Raw genomic sequence first — 22183 nt, 5'->3', positions numbered from 1 at the left:
TTTAGCCGGTTTAGCGTTTCATAGTTCCAAATCCCTCCGCTAGTATCTACTACTTACCATAGATAACAGACGTAGGTATATATTATATGGCTAGTACTCACAAAAATCATGTTTGTTTTTCGTTTATTGTTTGTATCTCAATAACACAATATCACAATTATTATTGATTTAAAAAAAACGCAGTGGTTGTGGTCGGGGTCATATCCGGCATATCATAGAATGTGTTGGGACTCGGGTTTTGTGATGAATAGTGAATGAATGAATAACGTCGTAGTTAGCGCGAGTGGCCTTCTTCTTCTTACGGTATATATTATGAAAATCGTTTTGCAGTAGTGAGTGGCACCTTTTTACATTCCTTAGAATCTGCTCTATCCTGAAGAACATTTTATTATGATTATATTTACGTCTCATATGTGCCGACATTGTCAGAAAATTCACACTTAGGGCTCACTATTTTTAAAAATCTTATTTTGATGTTGAATAATTTTGATATTATCAGCATTTTAAGTTACTTACTTCAAATCTAGTGAAGCAGTTTTGCCGGTCATGACACCTTATACATACCACAAATAAAGGCGTGGCTTTTCGTCAAAATATATGATAAGCGATTGAATTTAAGAATCGTGTTCATAAATTCCATAATAAAAATAGAGTTCCAATATGATTTCAAATTATTGTATTATAAAATGTAAGTAAAATTAACTCAGTTTGAATTTGGAACTCGTTTAAGCGCCCTCCGTCGATAGTGTCAATTATTTTAAATAACATTGTAAATTGTAACAATGGCGAAAGGATCTAGTAAATCATCAATCATTTCGCACTTTACGTTCAAAAATATATTTCATCCTCCTCTCTAATGTTTTACTGCGCTGTTTTTAGTGCGCGATTATGCTTCATTTTTATTTCATTTTTTTTCTCCTATAAAGAACACCGATAAAATTTTTGTAGCCGTAGGTAGGCAAGATAAAGTCATTAATCACGAATTACAGTGGGAAATAAATGTCCGCCTAACAAACATTGTTATATTCTGAAACAGACACTTCTGAAAAATAATTCAGTTATGAATATCTAAAATAAAAATGGTTGGGCGAAAACATCTGCCCATTTTTCATAGAAACGCAAACAACCCGACTATTCAAAATTATAATCCTAGGTTTCCGTGTTCCAGTTTTAAATATATTCCAAACTAATATGTATTATTGTTTAGTTCACATTCGCAGTGCGAACATTCAATAATATAAAATTGCACCTCACAGTGCTTTTAGTTTTGCGTAATTATTCATTTATTCACTAAATAAATAGTGTATGGAAGGCATGTCCAACTTTAAGTAGAGCGGCAGTCATCTTTGGGCTTTATTTTCTTCAATGGTACCTCCAAACAGTTCATAAAATATTAAATTATACATAATTATAAAATAAATACTAGTTAATTAATTAAAAAAATCGGTGTGTGTACTTATGTACGCTCGTTAGAAGTTATACTTCTTTGGCGTAACAAAACAAAAATAAAACTTGTGATAACCTAGCTAGTTTCTTCGACTAGCTTTTAATTGTCTAGTTAAATTACATACTCAAGAAAAGGGCCGCTTATTGGAGCGCCGTTGGTTTATTTCTCTAGACTTTAACTTATATTACTAAATTATAATTATTTTTCGTTGTTTTTATTTTTAAAGTAACAACTGTCACTCTGACGTTTAATCGTTTGTTTACAAGAAATGAAAATATATTTAATATTAAATTTTACATGTTTTTAAAAGGTTTGTCGATAGCAATTTCGGTTGTAACACCATTATCAAGACTGTTCAGATAGGCCGATTGCCTTTGCTTAGTACAGATAGAGACAGAATACATTTTCTTATTCGTTCAAACAATATTATGAATTTGTATACTTATTATTAATTGTAATATTATTAATACTTTGAAAACCATAAGTGGGTTTTCAATGGATATCAAAATTTATCGAAAGTACAGTGTTCGAGTGTTTTGGTTATTTGTTGACATTATTAATCAATTAAAATATTATTAGTATAATTGTGTTAATCATGTGCTTAAATTTTTTTAAAACCTGTAGAATTTAATATTAATTATATTTTCATTTCTTGTAAAATGGAATTCTACCAAGTAAATGCTCAATTAATAACAGTAATACTAATCGTATAAGGTCGTTTACTCATAGAAGTCATTTTCATGAATACGTTCAGTATTACTGATACGGTATTGTTTCAGTAAGATTATGTAGTAGGCCTTTAGGTTTGCTAAAGAGGTAGTTCGTCATATTATACACAAGATCATTATTCCAAATTTAAATAAATAAGACGGAATAAAATGGTAAAACATAATGCTATGATCGAAATGGGTGAAATAATAAGTAGGTACATTATGTTGTACCTACTTGGAAGTACTCTTTATTTGGTAAGAACTTTAAATCAATCTGTATAATAAAACTGTCATGAATCAAAATCGTTGAATATACAAACGCATCCATTATTTTGAATTCAGACCAACACGTTCCTGATTCAAATTTAAAATGTCGCGCTGATAAATGTCCCGCAGTTCGATTTATGATTTTCGCTCGGATAAATTATCGTTTGATGGCCATTTTGTTTTTCTAACCCCATTTGCATTTTTAAATGTTCCATCATTTGGCTCTGTCGCAAGTCGCGAAATTAGCACGTAAACAATATTTATTATGTATTATTCCGCTAATAACTCCTTATTTACTATAAATTATTATATTTACAATCGACCCAATATGTATTATTACACTAATAACTCCTTATTTACTATAAATTATTATATTTACAATCGACCCAATACTTGTATTGTAGACACAACAAACATTTAATGTCTTATACTTCTAGTATAACTAGTTGACGTCATTTACATTTTTCACAATTAGTGAGTTATCGAGAGTGTGAATAGATGCTTAATATTCAGGGCCCTTAATATAAAATTGTCAAAATTTACTAAGCTGGAATATACTTAAAGTTATCAACAAAGCGTTTCTCATATCACGTGTGTTATATATAAATGCCACCATGAGTACCTACCATGAAAAATAATATCTTGTCTGTTTGAATATTATTTTCGTCAGGTTGTCCTACCTGTGCAACTCATTGAAAATAAATCGCCGATGTCATTTTCGCGCCTAAAAAAACATTCATCATAAGTCCTCCTTTGTATGCAAACCTCATTTTTTCCCCCGTCCGTCATGTCCGTTTTGCTACGTCACCTTTTTGTATTAATTTAATAATAAAAAAATACCCCCATGTAGGTACATTTTTACATTCAGATAATACTTCAATATGACAATGTATGTATATATTTTATTTAAATTAACAATAACTCCAAAAAACATAACCATAGCGAAATTGATAATTTTAAATATAGTGTCTTTATTTTAAAACATAACGAGAAAATTAATGTTCTGTTTGTCAATACTTAATACTAGGTACCTACTTAATTAGTATTTTTATTATGACTGGCAACTTAATTATTTGTTTATTCTAAATACCACTATGACGTTTTGTCCGCCATTTTATATTGCTGTAGTATGTATAAGTATGGTTTATTTATACAGAATTGGTTGTTAGTAAGTAGCTACTACAGTCTACACCAGGGGGGGGCAAACTGCGGGCCGCATGTGGCCCGCCGGGTATTTTTTTGCGGCCCACCATCATTAATTGTACTTCTGATTACGAATAACTTTTTTAATAATTTTTAAAAAAATATTGACAATAGATTAAAATTTGAAGAATTTGTTGTTTCGTAAATGTATTATCTCAGTACGTCTTCGTTGCGTCTCGTCTCACACTATGTAACCACTATTTTCTACGTTGAACATCGATTTCAATAGATATTGATAGTGTGCCGACAGAGCTACAACTTGAGATTATTGATCTGCAGTGTGACACTCATTTAAGAGAATTGCATCGTCGTGAAGAAATCTCCAAATTTTACAATGTCCTTAATTCAGACAAATTCGACCAACTTAAAGATTATGCAAGAAAAATGTTCGTTATTTTTGGATCAACCTATATATGTGAACAAACATTTTCGATCATGAACCTCAATAAAAATTCTTTACGATCAAATATCTCCGATGCCCATTTACAAGCAGTTTTGAGAATATCAAGTACAAAATTAACACCTGAATTTAAAAAAAATGTACTTTAGTTACATTCTTCTCAATTTTTTTTGTAATGTTTATTTTTCGTGATAATAAATAGTGTACTTATATCTAAAAATGGTATTTTACTTGCGGCCCGCCGTTCATTTTGAATTCTTGAATTTGGCCCTCCATCCAAAAAGTTTGCCCCCCCCTGGTCTACACCATCCGTTATAAGTAAAACTGTCAGCATATTGTCAAATATTTGGTTAGAACCACAGATGGTGTGTAAACATATGAAAATGATGGCAGAAAAGGGACACCTAGGGAAACTTCATACAAACTAAAAAACCACGCAACGTTTGAATAGTTTTGCATACAGATGTGGCACTTACACCAAACTGGATTTTCCTCCAGTGATTTTTGTATAGTGATCTCTTAAGGCTCCATCTGGAAGAAGACTGAACATTTTGGCAAAAGCAGCTATCTACGTAACTTAACACTCTATTATTGTCGTTCGTTTCCTCATCCTTAGGATTATGATCACCTCCAGAGGCACCCATCTTCTACCTACGTGGCCATGGGTCTCCACCCCTCATATTCCTCTGCTTCTCGCGTAGTAGAGGGATGTCTGTCCGCAGTAGAATCCTTCCTTCGGTGGCTTCAGCGCACCGTCGAATTACCTCTACATCACACCGTAATATAAACAAATGTCTATGTCAATTATCCAGATCACTTGCATCTTCGTTCAATCCGTATAATTAATTTTCTATTGTAAATGTATAATAAATTCATGACTTGTTTTATAATGGCGTAGTCAAGGAAAGCCCTAGAAAAGGATTGTGAAGCCGCACTATTTTTATTAATTTAATTTATGAGATGACCCAACCCAAAGAACACAAAGCGCACTGACCGTCCTTAAATATTGGATGCGCGTTTTGTTCACGTGACAGACTTTAATTCATATTATGACACTGACGTAACTATTGAAAATAAGATATTCTTTAACACGTGTTCAAGTGTATCATATATTTTACCACACTCGAGACCTAAAGCGTGTTATACCACACCTGGTAGTGTAAGCCGGTTCTCGTTAATTTTGTGTTACCTGGTTTTGACGCATTTTTTCGATACTAGTTAAATATATTATCGCTAACTATTTTAGCTGAAATCAATTCAAATTAAATTAAAATAGTTCAACTAATTGGAACTCTCTAATAACTGGGCCATACTGACATTTTGTTAATTCAAAAGGCAAATGAAGATTTGGATTCGATGTCGGGATAGTTTAGACTAAATGACATTGAACATCTTATATAGGTGTATATATAGATATATTCATATATCATGAATTTTAGAGGTTGATTATTATTACAAAGATATGATGATGATAAATAAAAATCATCAGAGAAATAATGATCCGAATAGTCAAAAAATATTTGCATTTACCTACGATCAAAAGACGAAACTGTGTTCGATGCACGCCAAAAGGTATATAGAGATGGGGAGCAAGCCCACTACAGAAATAGGGCAAAGTAGAAAATGCCTTCGTGAATTTATAATGCAACCAGCCATTATGAGGGACGTCTCAGATCTTGTGTTTTTCAGGCGAGTGGATGTAGGCCGAATGAATACACTGGCTTGGCGAAAGGGTTCAGCATTATATACCAAGGGTCAACCTTTGCCTTATAGTGCCACATTACACTGGAAGAGTCGATCCCAGACTTGATTAATGTCAATATTAAATTGTCGATTTAGTAGATAAAACAGATCACATCCCTACCTCTGTTTGGAAACCGGTATAAATAAATAACAAAAAATGTTTTAACAGGTATTTAATATTGGTTTCGTTATTGTACATTCAAGAAAGCTAAAAAATTCAGTAACTTTTTAAATCCGCCTTAAAATTATTCGTACATCATTTATTTTTAATCAATGTCTAAATAAAATTAATAAATATAGTACATTATTTTTGTAAAATGGAGGCTTCCACAAATGTAGATGTTATATTAACACTTTAACGAGGAATTGTTGTTGACAATTTGCTCAATCCATAGGGTCATTGCTCCGGATAAAAGACACACTGAAAAACAACATCATTCTTATTCAGCCATGCGCGACTCGCGGTTTCAGAGATTGGCGCTCTATTTACTATTATATAAGTGTACCTACCTACAAATTATTTATGTGCAAGATTGTGTGTATAATTGTTACCCAAAAATATATACTTATGTTGTTTTTCAATGTGTGTATTTGGATTTGAAATAATCTGTTACGATACTGCCACAATGTGGGGGTAGGTAGGTACTTAATGTTGATTCACCTCTTGTTATAATTTGTAATTAAAATAATTTTACACATTTTTTTCTATTCTTCGTTTTGTCTCCCAAGCTGATGAGGATCTCTCTTGTCTCTAGTGACCCTTCAATTTTGCCGTCTGCATAGCTGAGGGTACCTGTTGACATACCCGTAGCGACTTCCTTCTTCCATGTTGGCCCTCGCGGTTTCAAATGACGGCGATCCATTTTTTTATAATTATTAATAACCATGTCTTTGCTTTTTCGTACAAGGTGGTTGTTAGTAATTTGGACAATCACAAACACCCAGGCTTTGAGAAAATCACATAAATACATTGTGTCCTCGCCGGGATCGAACCCAGAATTCTCGGGTGGAAGACCAGCGCCTTACGAACTGCACCACGAGAGCCGCCGATCTATTCCAATATTATTGTGGTAATAAACGTTTGAACTTTTGTTAACTACGTATAATATATCAAATCGTATAGTATCGTGTACTTACTTAAATACGCCAGCATTTTAGACCGCACCGTGTTTTATTATTGATTACGAAACTGTTTGTGATCTCCGCAAACTAGTATTACTATTGTGTCTTGAACCGTGTAAATTCAGGTTTAATAATTATTATTACAGAATTATGTTCTCGAGAACTAGTATTTCGTGTAACGATTATCGTCACCGGGTCCAGTTTAATTGTGTTGGGTTGTTCAGCGTAGTACTATGACCTATGGCGGACTGATTTTCTTTATTTTGCCTTATTCGATTCTCCTTTCAGGTACCTATTGGATCGGGTCAATAATGTATAGCTAATACTCACCTAATGTCCTAATACCTACTTTATTTGACATCTTTCAGGATAAATTATTAATAATGCAAAAGGATTAATGATTTCTCTCGCTATTCTCTTAGTTACGGTACTATAAACTAGGTATAGGTATAAGTACTTTACTCAGATTTATACAAAATTCAATACATTTTGTTGAAACATTTCTTCTGCTAAGAGTGAGTGTAGTGTAAGTAAGTAGTAGTGACGGAATTACGAACCAATTAAATTTAATTTGCTCATAATTTAAATAATCTATATTACAATATTTTTAAAACGATATAAGATCGTAAAATGATGATTCGTTGAACATCTTTAGGTTTTGTAGTTATTTTTATTATTAAAATATAGCTTAATACATGAGTTTTGTATGAGAGAGTTTCGAACAATTCATAGTTTTAATGTATTTTTACTAGGTACTGAATTATTTGGTCGCGGATTCGAATGTCGCATTGGAAAAATTCATATGTTGGTTTTCAATATGTGTATTGTGTCTAACTAGATTATGGGTGTAATTTGTTATGCAAGTGACTATCAACAATTCCTCTTAAAAACCTATTTTTTTTTTTTAATTAACTGTCTTTTATTAAAGTGAATATAAAGATTTGAGATTGTAGTATTTTTAATGAGTAGGAATACAAAATTTTTCGTAACAATCTAGAACTCATTGTTATTAGTTATTATAATTAAGTATAATTAAAGAAAAATATTAGTACGGAATGGGACTTCGAAGGTGTGTTTCGAAAAATAGTGTATCAAAAATGCATAGGTAGTTTGAAGCAATTTTATACACAGATAATATTGTAATTATGTACTTACTAAAGTAATCTATTGTGTGTAGGTGTATTTAGCCGTCACATAGTAACGATGTTGGTTTAAAGTTTAAACTGATCGTTTGTTGAATAAATCATTGGCTGGTGAATTAAATAGCCATACATCAGAATTAAATGCATTACATACGTCGAGACGGAGCTTAATTCGTCTGAAAATCACACCTATATAGATATTAGCGTACTATTTATCATTATACAACTTACTATCAATGACAATTATTATTAATAGTATAACATATCTGCACGCGTATTTGTGCAACCAATCGTATTTTTCTTCCCACGTATAGATACTGATAAATATGATCCTATTCATTAATCTGGATCCACTGCTGGATGAAGGACCTTAGTTCTTCGCTACCACCGAATTTCGTCGAACTTAATGAGATCATCGCCCAATCGGGTTTTGGGGCGGCCCTGTGGGGGGCATCTAGTGATCTTTTGATACCACTGTATGACTGCATTTTTTTCAACAGTTATCCATTCGCTGAGCAGCATGTCTGTCCAATGCCATTTCATCAGCTACCTCTATCGCATCCCGTAACCGTATACGCCTCCATTTCGATTGGCTTATTTTGTAATATTACCGCTTTATGCCCAATAGTCACATTTCTATTTAGGGTAGATATAAAGTGACATCACTGTTTTAAGATATTATGCAGGTGCCCAAATGCACTACTTGCATTGCAGACCTACCTCAAACAAACCCGACGCACTGACTGATTTTAGGGCCACACGATAAAAATAATAAATAAAAACCATAAATTCTTTAACAGTTAACTAAAACAAATTATTATTGAGGATGACAGATGACACATAATAATACTTATTTGTGGTTCATTTTTTGTTTATATCCGCGTGGTTATGTTATGTGGAGTGTGGAACTTTCATATTAGTTTTAGGTTAGTTAATATTGTATAGGTGGGTACTCCATTTGTGAGAAATATGTGTACCTATTTGATTGCGGTATAATTTAATAATTGTGTGATTGGTTTGAACTGTTTGGAGGCCCTTTTTAAATCTTTTGACGAATACCTCCCCTGGTTACGTGCAGTAAAATAATAAATACTAAATAACAAATGTTAAAATAATAATTACACAACATTTTGGAATACCGCATTATTTTATTGTAAATACCTACATTCTTTTGAAAAGATAGTCATATCATGACCATTTTGTGTAACTAAGATACTTACATAATATATCTAATATCAGTCTGTAAACATAAACCACAATAATAACATTGTCTTCTTCTGCAAGTCCTCTCGTGAATTGACCACTTATTCACCAATCGGACAGAATAGTTTTGTAGCCTGGGGCCTTACATAGAAATGCTGCGTTATCTTTTATTATCCGGTGCGATTTATTACCGAGATTATAGCGGTTCTAGACACTTTGTATGGAGCATCTGGATTAAACCCTGATTAATAGTCTCCATTTATGCATACTGCCGTATTCAATATCGAAGTTTATTAGTAACGTTATGACTTCATGATTCAATATCATAAACAAACTGTGTACATATTACAAATTATGAATAACTTCGTGGATTTACTACGAATTTGATGAGCACTTGAGCCATAAATGGCTGCTTCTCAATATTTTTTTTATGTTTTCAGACTAGTGGGTACGAATAAAATTAAGATAACGCTGACACGCTTACAACTAGAGTTGGGTTTCGGGAATTTCCTGACGGGAATTCTCGAGAAATTTTCGAAATTTTCAATCCCGAATCTCGAGAATTTAAATTTTTAACATTTCGGGAAATCCCGGATCTCGAGAATTTTTTCTCGGGATTCGGGATTTCTTTATTATCAAATATTATTTGAAAAAACGATTTTCTATATGAAAAAGTGGACACAAAACACAAAACGTTCAAAGACTGATCGGGGCATTTAACACAATTAAGCCAACGTCGACTCAAAATGAGCGCAATTTTTTCAACATCAGGGAATTTTGTGTCTCAAAATATTTAATAAGTAATATTTTTATTATCCTACTTCTATTTTGTTTGTCTTCTTACATAAATAAAAAAAAACATATTTTTTTGGAATTTTTCTGTTTATACACTGATTTTATTATTTTTACAGTTTTTTTATAATTTCCCGATATCTCGAGAATTATTTTCTGGAAATCCCGAATCTCGAGAATTCAAAATTTCATCATTTCGGGAAATCCCGAATCTCGAGATTGAGATTTTCTCGGGAAATACCCAACTCTACTTACAACTTACAATATGTGTTATCCTCTCAACAAAATAACTAACTTACGAGAACAAAAACAAACATAATGAATCATTTATTTTATAATATGAAGCTAAAAGGTAGGGTTACATGTAAGTTGTACGTAAAACATTTCACCGTGGCACAGTTCGCCGTGAGCTTTCTATCGGAAAGAGATGACCGTAGGCTATACTACACGGTCTCCAATTTTATTAGATTCAATATGAACATTAATTCAATTTTCATAGCTGATTTTGGCAAAATTCATGAATTCAAGAATGAAAACCTATCCTAACCTATCAAATAATCCAATATATCCACTATTTTCGAAATTTGTTTGCTGCTGGCTTCCTGTAAAGTGTAAACTGACAAGAACCGTGTTTTATTTAGACATGAATTTTATGGTAGTTCTATACAACCCAAAGAGGTTGGACGTCCTTTAATAATATATGGCCATATATTTCCGATACAAAGTTTCACGGTGAAGTGTGATACGGCGTACTGCATACGTACAAGTTTCCGGACACGAAAAGGTGGGTGGGCCTTTTCACCAATCGCATCGAGTTTAGGTATATCTTATTTTTCGATCAATAACTTTTTTAAATGCAGATACTAAATAGGTACCTAATTATGAAGCTAGGCAAATTTTTCGGTTAAAATTTGTGACCTTTCCGGGACGTGCCCAACACACACCTGTCTATGCCACGTTTTACTTAGTTTTTGAATCCCACGCAAAACTGTATGCTTACAGATTTTAAGGTGCTCTGGAGATGTTTTTATTATTATTAATAACCATGTCCTTGTTGTTAGTAATTTTGAACAATAACACCCAGGCTTTGAGAAAATAACATAAATATATTGTGTCCTCACCGGGTCGAACCCAGAACTCACGGATGGAAGGCAATTGCCCTATGCACTGCACTACGAAAACCGCCTAGCTCGAAGACGTTACAATACTTTATAAGATTCGGTAAGTTCTTATCATATCTGCAGGGCTATTCTAACATATCACTTAACTCCAAAATCAATAAAAAGGGTGAAATAATAGTATAATTATATTGTATTCAGACAATTAATTATCACGGGAAGTTAACTGTCAGCCGTGATATTTATAAATGTCGTTGAGTAAAGTTCGGTGTGTTAACAATTTTATTATTGTAGATAACCACCGTATTTATGCAATTTAATTTCTCCAAGTGATATCCGTGTTATTTTGAAGCAATAAAAATAACGGAAACAAGTTACCATGTTAACTATGTATGCCCTGCTGATCCGCTTTCGTTGTTGTCCCGACACAATGTGTTACCTCCACCGGAATTTTTCTCTACGACTTTCTTATAGTTTCCCTTTAATAAGTTTACTTCTTCTTCCAATTTTCGTGCAAATTGTTAATTATTTGTTATTAATGATTGAAACACTTGTTAAGTAGTTCACGTCGTTAATTAATTAGAGTTAAAATGTCGGGCGTTCAAGATCCTGCTAAATTTTGACAAAACTTTTCTGCCCGTTAACTTGGCGCCTACTTAATTTAGTTATCCAATTCTGAAGTTTCGCGAACGCTGTGTTGTTTAAATTCGGGACAAATTCAGCGCAGCTCATTTGAAATATTATGGGTAGACACTTTACTGACGAATCTTAATTTAATATCTGAACGCTTGGCTTTTGCCTCAAAGAGGTTGTCTGGAACTCTGGAAACTGGAACATTCATCATTCATTCGGAACATCATATTATCATGTTCGTTATTTTACCACGATTTTTACCACGTTTTTCTTAGCTCGTATTCTTGTTTGTCCGGTGGTTGTTTATCCAGTACAAGTCTTGCAATCGATTTTTAACTAACTTCCCGACTAGCTAGACATTTGAAACTTTTAGAATATATCACAACACGATGCCAATGCATTCTTTTAATACTTTTAGCCATCTTTAAGTAGAATTGAATTCATTTTCAGTTAATTCTGTTTTGTATGAAAAGTTATTTCGGAAGAAATCCGTAATCCAAACCACTATTATTGGTTGCTAAGGGGGTGGTCCTAGCAACGAAATTATTAATATATACGTGAGTTACTATGGAAATCAAAATGACATTTCAGTATTCCATATTTGTTTGTTTGTTGCAAAATAGCAAAAAAAATGATTTGTTGACAATAATTGCCTTATTTGTCCTAAATTAATATAAAATTACATAGAATTGTCAAGTTTATAAGATTCAACAGAAAATTTAAAAACGTGGTATATAAAAAGTTCTTTTTACCTTGTAATTATTTATATGTTGTCCCATCGTTGAACAATGCTATCGAATGCATTAACGTCACCATTGAAGAAACCACAGTTTTCCTCATCAAACCTGCGCCTACCATGACGCACTATATCAGGTCTCGGCTAACTTTTTTTGTAAAAAGCCAAATAGTCTCTAATATTAAAAAAATTCGGAGCTCTGTCCATTTCGTTTGTGTATGGTTATATGACATATAGGCTTAGGATTCTTAGGTATTTAATTTTTTTTTTTTGAGCGGCCCACAACCAAATATCTATCTGTTCATGACAATTTTCAAACATTTAAGCCCTATATGTTAGCACCTACTTTTCAATATTTTTGGATTATTACATATTTTTACATATTCTAGGTTTAAGTAAATATTTTCACATCAAAATTTCAATGTTTCTGGACCAATTAAATAGTGTTTTAAATTAATAAATACTGGACTTCAAACGCTGCAGAATATTAAAGCTGTTTTGGAAAATCCATCAGATTCCTCAGATGTTTTTTCTACTTCAGAAATAGTTTCATTTACATACGCAATAATTACATAATTATGTAGACGTGGAAAGACGTTTTTCAGTGTATAAAAATTTGCTTAGATCAAATCGTCAAAGATTCACTTTCTAAAATTTGAAGCATTATTTTATTACCTATTTATTGTAATAAAGCGTTTTCTGTTTGTGAATAAATAAGAAATTAAACTCTTGAAATATATATGATTTATTGTATAATGTATAGCACATATTTTTTATGAAATTTTAATAACATATTTTCCAATTATATCTACATATTTTAGGTACCTATTATTCATTTTTAGCACCTAAAAATCCTGTGTCTAGCTATAAGTTATAGATTAAAAACTACTGGACCAATATTGCACAGTTTGTTGACTACATTATTGTTCCTAATTTATTATCTGGTACTCCAAGCATGGGATCCACATACAGCCTTCTTATAAATACATCACTGTACTCACCACAGAGATCTTATAAAACTCTTTCTGGATCGTTCCTAGTACACCTTTTAAAAGTGCGTCAAGTACACTCAGCTGTTCAATTTTAGTGTAAGCTGCGATCTTATATTATCAAAACTGATGGTGATTTACCACACTCTCCCATTGTCTTTGTAAACTTAACCATGTCAACTTAAACAACCATATTATAGGTAGCTAAAGCGTAACAAATTAAATAAAAATACTTGTATTTCAATATCATTAAAAATATACTGAATTTCCCATTCGTTGTTTAAATGATATAAGTTTTGATCTTCGGCACTAATTGTCAAGTTACTCTGCTAATGTGTAAAGAGCCTACTGCGCAACTGTAAGAGGAACTGCGCTTCAACTTTAGATACAAGATTCACGTCTTCTCTTTCTCACTCCTGTAGTAGACCGTACGTGATACAATACGAATCAGGTAATAGGAAGAGATCACGCGGGCTTCTTCGTGGATAATTTAAAGACGACTCTCACGTAAGATGGTCATAAATATTATATTAAAACTGAACGTACACGGTTTTTACATTTTTACGTTTCAATTTCTTGCAGTGAGATCAACCAAAATCCGTCCCGCAATCGACACTTTGTACATGCACGGTATGCCTACGTCTTTTGGTGCTAGATGCAATAACGATTCGTATCTTGCCACCTTTTACTCCCTATGTGTTGAGAATGAAGGCAGGATCGTAAAATGAGTGAATATAATGCTTATTATAGTTATATAGTCGACAGCCAATTATGTGCGTCGTTGACAGTCGGGAATAAAATGTTAACTGCTCTCCTGGACAGTGTGCCTACGTAAAATATCGAATTTACATAGGTTCCGTCGTGCTTAAAATGCCTACTTTATAAGGCAGTTGTAGGTACCGCTGGCTATTTGTGGTTTGCAGTACATATTTTAGGCGAACGTTGCAATCTGTAATACCTCCATAAATGAGAATTAACAGCCATTGTATTAGCATAGATACTTCAGACAATTATTGTTTTATTTCAAATTCTGTAGACAAGTCAATTCAAGTTGATTCTATGTACACAGATCGGCTTTCCAATTTTAAAATGCTTTTTATTGTAGATTTTTAAATACACCGTCTCCTCTAATACATAGTACCTACCTACCTACGTATACTTAGACGTAGTTTTTTTTATAATTTCAGATTGCTTCATGTTTTCAACATTCAAAAACTTAGCAACTACACCTTGCCACTGGTTTCCAAATTCATTACTCTTTCCATGAAAAACACTTTCGAAACCAAGTGACACGCGGCAACGCGGGTTTAATTTGAATCCAAATTAATCCAATTGGAATGGCATTGCTTGATTCATTTGGAAGTAAGAAAGATCCATTGCCATGCTTGCTTTGGTGTTTATTTTGGATTGTGTCATTATTTATATCAGATTATGGATTGTTGTTGGATTATGGCCACACTATAAGGCTGCAGACACGCGGCATTGCAGTGAACGTGCGTCGACGCGGAGTCTTATTTGATTCCAATTGCACCCGATTAGAATCACCAATTGGAAAATGATTCTAATCAGATGGAATTGGAATCAAATAAGACGCACGTCGACTGCAATGATGTGTGTCTGCGTCCTAAGTCGAAGTAGACTTATCATTCAATCTAATACTGATATAAATATAAATTGAAAAGTGTACCTGTATGCGCATTGTTTTCACTAGTGGATTTAAATAACGAACACGTTATAAATAATATATTTTATGCTATACAAATCAAATAGGATCTTGATATACCTACCCCAAATTCTTAATTTTAATATTTTTTTAATGTTAGAGATCCTTGATCATCCAAGCTACTTTATTATTATTACACAAGGCCATTGATCTGGCGGGTCTTCGACGAAGAGTGGGCGACTTTAAGAGCACCAGCCTGCAGCTTGGCATACAGACAGTCTGACATGCGCAAACAACAGCTGTTTTACTGTTGCATACAAAACGCACTATGCTGCTAATGCATTTTGATTTTATTGTTTAATTAATCTTGATAAAATTATATACCTACCTACCTAAATTATTGTGATAATCGTTTAACTAATTGTTTGTATTTATTTATTTACAGGTAAGTCCTTCATCTCATTTAATGAAAGTGTGAGTGCTTCCTAATTTTAACATCGGCTGCAGTAAGTAAATCAATCATTAAATTTAATAAAACGTGTTATACAATAGTAAGGCTTAAAATGTATGTAGGTGTTAACACTGAAGGACATGCGTATGACATCATCCTACGGATTTATTTAGTTCTTCTCTCAAACTGATACGTTGGCCCCTACGCACCGGAAATGCTCAAATAGAAATAATAAATAAATTGATGTTTATTTTGAGGACGCCTTAATCATAAGAGAGATGATAAATTCATAAAGCACACGAGTGAATCAACGGCACAGATTATTGGGCAATAAAAATAAGAGGTCTGCCCTTTTCATCGATAACCCTTCGTGTTCTTAATCTTGCACTTCCTCTTTGAGGCCACAAATGACGCGTGACGCAGTTGCAGTCTGATTCTGCGTCGCTTCGCTTGAAATACTCTCGCCTAAGACCATATTACAACGAAGACTGTTTGGCTTCATAATTGTACGGCGTAATTAACCACAGTTTTTTTTAAATCACTACAAAGCTGACTTGAGTCGTTGGATCCGGTTGATAAAACATGCGACGGTATCGAACCGGCTGTTACACCCAGAGCCTTTCAGAGAAACGCTATGCTCGGGGAAACCAGCATTTAATACCCCCCCCCCCCCTTTTTAAAATACATAAATATGTGGAATTAAATATAAAATCATAATAATTATAACTACGTACATAAATACTTTACCAAAAGCTTTTTTACGATTTCGCACCAGCACAGCTAGTGATTAGAATGAGAAAGTATGTATCCATTCTCGCCAGCCTATTTTGCCTTTCTTGACCCACTATTGATTGCAGAAAGGCACGTACACTAAATAAATCGCAAAAATTAACACTTCGTTTATCGATGTTTGTTAAACAATGAGATTTAGTAAATGCATTGCGAACAAGCTCCTAAAATCTCTTTTTACCAAGGATTGACATATTTTGTTGTGTATTATATCAATAATTGAACTGGAATATTTGTGATAGCCAGCCACCATTATGTTTTGAAACATCTTTTTTTTTAATTCTATGATATCCAGCTATTTTTGCGTACAGCCAAGGCCTGAACAAAAACGATACATGAGTGCGAGTGAGAAAGTATTCGGCACCCTTATAATCTCTGCGACACGCGCTAGAGTAAGATAAAAGGTCTACATATGTGTGAGTTAGTTTCCAAAAGTATCGCCGGCAAATCGTATCTATAGTCTATGCGTACAGCTGTTTTTGGGAATTGCCGACCGTTCCAAAATTGCTGTCTAAATAGATTTCTAAATTACTCAGATATCGAAGAATTAACCAAAATAAACCTTCCTTTCAAAACCACCGTTGAAGATATTTGTGAATATACACGTACTGAGAGTCTCAAAGTTGCGATATTTTGATAACATTGGTTAAAGCTATACTTCAGCTGGGGCACGGTCTAAAACTATCATGACTACGCGACGCGAAGATTTTGCAAACGACGCCTGCCGAACGAAATATAATGTGTCATATAAATCCAACATGCGTCCATTTAATGTTCTGTTTATTGTTCTATTAGTAACAATAATAATATATTCATTGGCATGTTTTCTTTTTTAAGTAAATGGGTAACGTTTTTAGTCATCTTTACACGATTTGAGAATTAATACCCCCGTCGCCATCACGAAACAAATTGAATATTCACACCTCGACGTTCGCTCTCCGATTGCCAGCGAGTCCAAAATTTCGTCGCGCCTATAGTTGAAAATTATTTGCCGTTTCACTGAAGTATCGTCTTAATATTTAACTTTTATTGTGAAGTACATATACCATGTGGAAGGTGACTCTCATCAATGCAACCATGTAACCTAATATTATCTTGTTGTAAATGCACTCTTAAATAACATACACATTCGCTTCACCATGTTTGTTTGTATGTTTTAATTCTTCATCCAGAAACTGTAATCGCGTCATCCTATGTAATATGGCCGTTTTAGTTGATGCAAGCCAGTCGGACTGAACTCACAAACGGAATCTAACTCATGACCCACCGTGGCCATAGTTGTGCAATATTGTTGAACTGTACTTATAAATTTGAAAATATTAAAACATCATTTACGTCGTTTTGTTTCACAAATCAAATATGTACTCCCAATTTCACTAATGGACATGGGAAGGTCTAAAATGGAAGCAGTGGTTGTCAGCTTGAATGATACTGTATTTCTTCATTCTATTGTAAAAACTAATAAGTCGTCAATTCTAAGTACCTACCTCTCTTCTATTCAATGCATTTTCACACACCATTTGATATGCAAAGCAATCCGAAGTGAGTCACATCTCGAAATGTCGCCCATCCCGTTCAATGTTGCATGTAGATAAAATTATTCGAAGTGTTGACTCATAGCAATATTCTTTTCTTTCGAACAATACCATAGAAAATATTATTCCCATTGTATTGAACAGCCATATTGTCAGCGTTACCTATTCGAATTTCAAATCTTCTCTGTGTGTTCACAATGCACCTTCATAGATATGTTTCAACTTTCAATTGTTTTAATAATATTTATATTTCAATGAAATATGATTTTTTCTCGCATGTGACACCGGAACGCCATGATAGCTTTACTAATAATAATTAGATCATTATCTTCTTGACAATCGTAATACGATTTCATCTGCAAAAGACCTGGTTTTATTATTTAAATTTTGATTATCTACTATTGAATGTCCTTCACATACATTTTTTTCCCATTAAGTTTGGATAGTTTTAGTTAGTACTTAGTAGGAGTCGTAGGAGTATGGCGACGTTGACATGTCAAATGATTTGTCTTGTCATCGAAATGAGCTGAATAAACTCTTTATCGTTTTTCTTTTTTGTAATTATAATTTTCCAACCATCTCCTTTCAAATCTCTGCATTATTAACACATCTAATTGACTGTATACCACACACAAATGGGAACACACTGCGGGAACAAAATTAATAGAGAAGCGCAATAGGGGATTTTAGTACACCGACCTGTCGCACATCAAGTTAAATTTTTCACATTCCATTTTTCTATTCTATCACCATTTTAATATGCAATAGGAATTGGATGCGATACATAATCAACTAACACAATGGGTACTCACAGAACGAAATGTTTAACAAATGTAAAAAAGAATCAGAAAAGCGGAAGTTAGTGAATTGGCAACCAATATCCGCATTATTATGCTAGTATTTTTTATATTTATAATTCCCGATGCGTGAAGTAACAAATTCTGATTGTTCTCCAACGATTTTACCATGTAAATATTTGATTTCTCTCCGATGTGTCAAAAGCAGTGTAGTAGGTATATTTTGATCATTTCAATGTTTGTTTTACACTGCACTCTCGGCTTTCAAATCCTGTCACAGAACTAAATTTAATTCGACCCGCGATTCCAGACGCCGTGCCATTTGACTCAATTTACATTCATAAAGGACTACCTACGTGATTGTGATTTTGAAAATACCCTCAAAATAAACTTTCCACGTTACCGCTAGAAACTAACTTATAATTCTGCTGTTTTGATTGATCCTTCGTCACCGACACGAATATCACCATTTTAATATTTAATAAGCGAAGTATAAACTATACTTACATATTACTTTCCCCATAACTGTATTCGTTATCATTGTCAGCCGGGGTCGATCCACTGCTGGATCATCGCCTTCCCTACTCCTTCATCTCGTCTCAACAACCTGCTTAGTCCGATTTTGCGTATTTGACAGCAGTCCTTAGGTTGTACTGAATGGCTGCATTTTATTCAACAGTTGTCCATTCGCAGTCGACAGCATAAATACGGCCTATTTGTATTTCATGAGCTTGACAAGTCACTTATACTAGTCTTCCACAGTGATGAATCTATGGAGGGATCGGAATTATTCCGTCCTCCATATGACGCAGCAAATTTTTCGAATGCCTCAAAGTTCGCCTTGGTTGATATCAAGTCGGCGTTGCCAATCGGGCCCGTATGTGGACGGACCCTGGCAAACAGCTCATATTCATCACTTTCAACTCATGTCATTAAAGATAAATGACGGCAGAGCAAGTCAATATTCTTCTTATTTTCTAAAACTCTTTCTTTAAGCAGTAAGGTGCATAGTTTCTACATCAGTCCTGTGCAGCATCGCTTCGGGACAAGGAGGTGTGGCACTAAAATCTTTTCATTTTGACACATAGCGTCATGGAGACGGTCGTGCACAAATCGCGGCTGCATATACATGGCGGGTGGAGATGGGGAAACTCAAATCTTGTCTTCCACATTGCCCATTGGTTTTCTTTATAGTCTCTTCACGCTATGCACAACACGCACCTTGTGCATTGTGCTAGTCATTGCTATTTCCGTAAATTGATTTAATTTGTTAATATTTTGTTTTTTCCCGAGATTAAAAACATATAATTTTGTAAAGAACTCTTATATACATATTATAATATATAGAAACAGCAAAAATTTAAGAGCTCAACCTTTTACTGTTTTCTGCTGTACCTAAACAAACGAATAATGCTAATTTTATCTATAGTAGGATTTTGTTAACAATTCATAGCTCATGAGTTGTGCAAAATATCATAAAATGGTAGACAGTGATATACTGAAACGTGCGTCGCTTATAAATTGTGCTCAAATACAAATCAACTTCCATTTTATCATATTGTATTACTTTGGAAATTCTAAATTACTTTCGAGTGAACTACTTTCAAAACACATTATTTTCAAAAACTTTGACAGTAGGTGTCTATGTATCCTATATCGGTATCTACGTGACGTCTAGGTGTTGTGTTGACATTCATAAAATGTAAACACAACATAATACATTCTAACCAGTGCTGCCAATTGTCATCCACAACAATAATATAAGCTAGGTAGATGGTAGAAAAAAATGCTAGATTTTTTCAAAATTCAAAAAGTGTTCAGAAACTATCATTTAAAAATATATCTCATAATTATTAACATTGCTGTTACAAGAATAAAGATCGATGAAGAAACTCATGTTTTACAACACTAATAAAATAAGTCAATTAGTAAGAAATGTAAGAAGTTAAGTAATCTTTTTGTATGTAGGATTTATTTTATTACAACGTTTTTCTTAGCTCGTATTCTTATTTGTCCGGTACAAATCTTGCAATCGATTTTTAACTAACTTCCCGACTAGCTAGACATTTGAAACTTTTAGAATATATCAGAACACGATGCCAATGCATTTTTTAAATACTTTTAGCCATCTTTAAGTAGAATTGATTTCATTTTCAGTTAATTCTGTTTTGTATGAAAAGTTATTTAGGAATAAATCCGTAAAAAGTAAAACTATTATTGGTTGCTAAGTGGGTCCTAGCAACTAAATTATTAATATTAATATATACGTGCGTTACTATGGAAATCAATATGACATTTCAGTATTATGTCTATCAAGTACAATTTTTTTAGATCGTTTAAGCTAGTCAAGTCAAGTTTATATTATGATTCAACAGAAAACTTAATAACGTTGTAGGTATATGAAAAGTTATTTTTATCTTGTAATTATTTATAAGATAAGGTACAAAAGATCGCCCCATTCATTCTAATATTCTAGCTTTATTATGAGAAGTTTTAAGCATTTTAAGCGCTAGATTTCACGCCATACGCCAGATACGAATTTTGCAAGCTAGGTGCCTAAGCAAAAATGCTAGATCTGGCAAGAAAAACGCTAAGTTTGCAACGCTGATTCTAACCTGCAATTCACCTTTGGTCCTGATTTCTCTAACACTTTTAATTCAGTTTAAAAGTCGTATAAAATTAAATTTGCATAAAACCATTTTATGCTGCACTCGAATAAGTTAATACAATGAACATACAAATTGGCCACCATTGCATGATTATGGCAACTGAGTGAATGAATACTCCATGCGTTATAAATGCTAATTAATTTCAAATTTCATAAAACCAATTAGGTACATAACGGTAATAATGTATACGGCTCCTATTTATAATTCAAACTATTTGTATTATATACCTACCTAACTAACAGTGGCGAAGGGTGGAGGTAGGCTATTAAGATCCGCCATTAATACTACACAATAAACTTTGTCAGCCATGCGTTCTTGTTTTCATTGAACTAAGTTTACAATTTAAATATGGTGTTGGTTAGTTTTTAAAAATATATTAAGCCCTGCCTAACCAAGACATAATAGTTTTGGTATATTTTGGGCGATACGACAACATTGTGCACACTTTTCATTCATTCTTATTTGTTTTCATTAATACATATTACACATATTGTTGGTTATTTTTTTTTAAATTCACTTATCCCTACCTAAACCAAACTATATTAGATAAAATTATATTATTATATCTATAAAATATCCAAAACTATATAAGTATGGTTGAATCGAATAATTTTAGATATTTTATAGATAGACGATTTTTTGACTATTATCTATTATGGGCAGCGCTCGAAATGGAAGATTTTACGAACCGGAGCGCTTGATAATTTTCCGAAAATATTTCCATATTATTTATGTAATAATTATATATATCATAATATCTTAGATACGAGTACC

The 22183-nt window shown here is 33.2% G+C and overlaps 1 protein-coding gene across 9 annotated transcripts in view; it reads left to right on the top strand.

Moving 5' to 3' along the window:
• The window catches only part of Dys (Dystrophin), a 1414635-nt gene that overhangs the window by 1309865 nt on the left and 82587 nt on the right, over positions 1 to 22183 (top strand). The gene's annotated exons all lie outside the window — the stretch shown is intronic.

This window comes from Rhyacophila brunnea, unplaced genomic scaffold (genome assembly GCF_057557595.1).
Source record: "Rhyacophila brunnea isolate RB1 unplaced genomic scaffold, BYU_Rbru_1.0 scaffold_6, whole genome shotgun sequence".
In the NCBI taxonomy this organism is placed as follows: domain Eukaryota; kingdom Metazoa; phylum Arthropoda; class Insecta; order Trichoptera; family Rhyacophilidae; genus Rhyacophila; species Rhyacophila brunnea.
The sequence above is the reverse complement of the archived record's forward strand: the minus strand, read 5'-3'. Positions and strand labels throughout refer to the sequence as shown.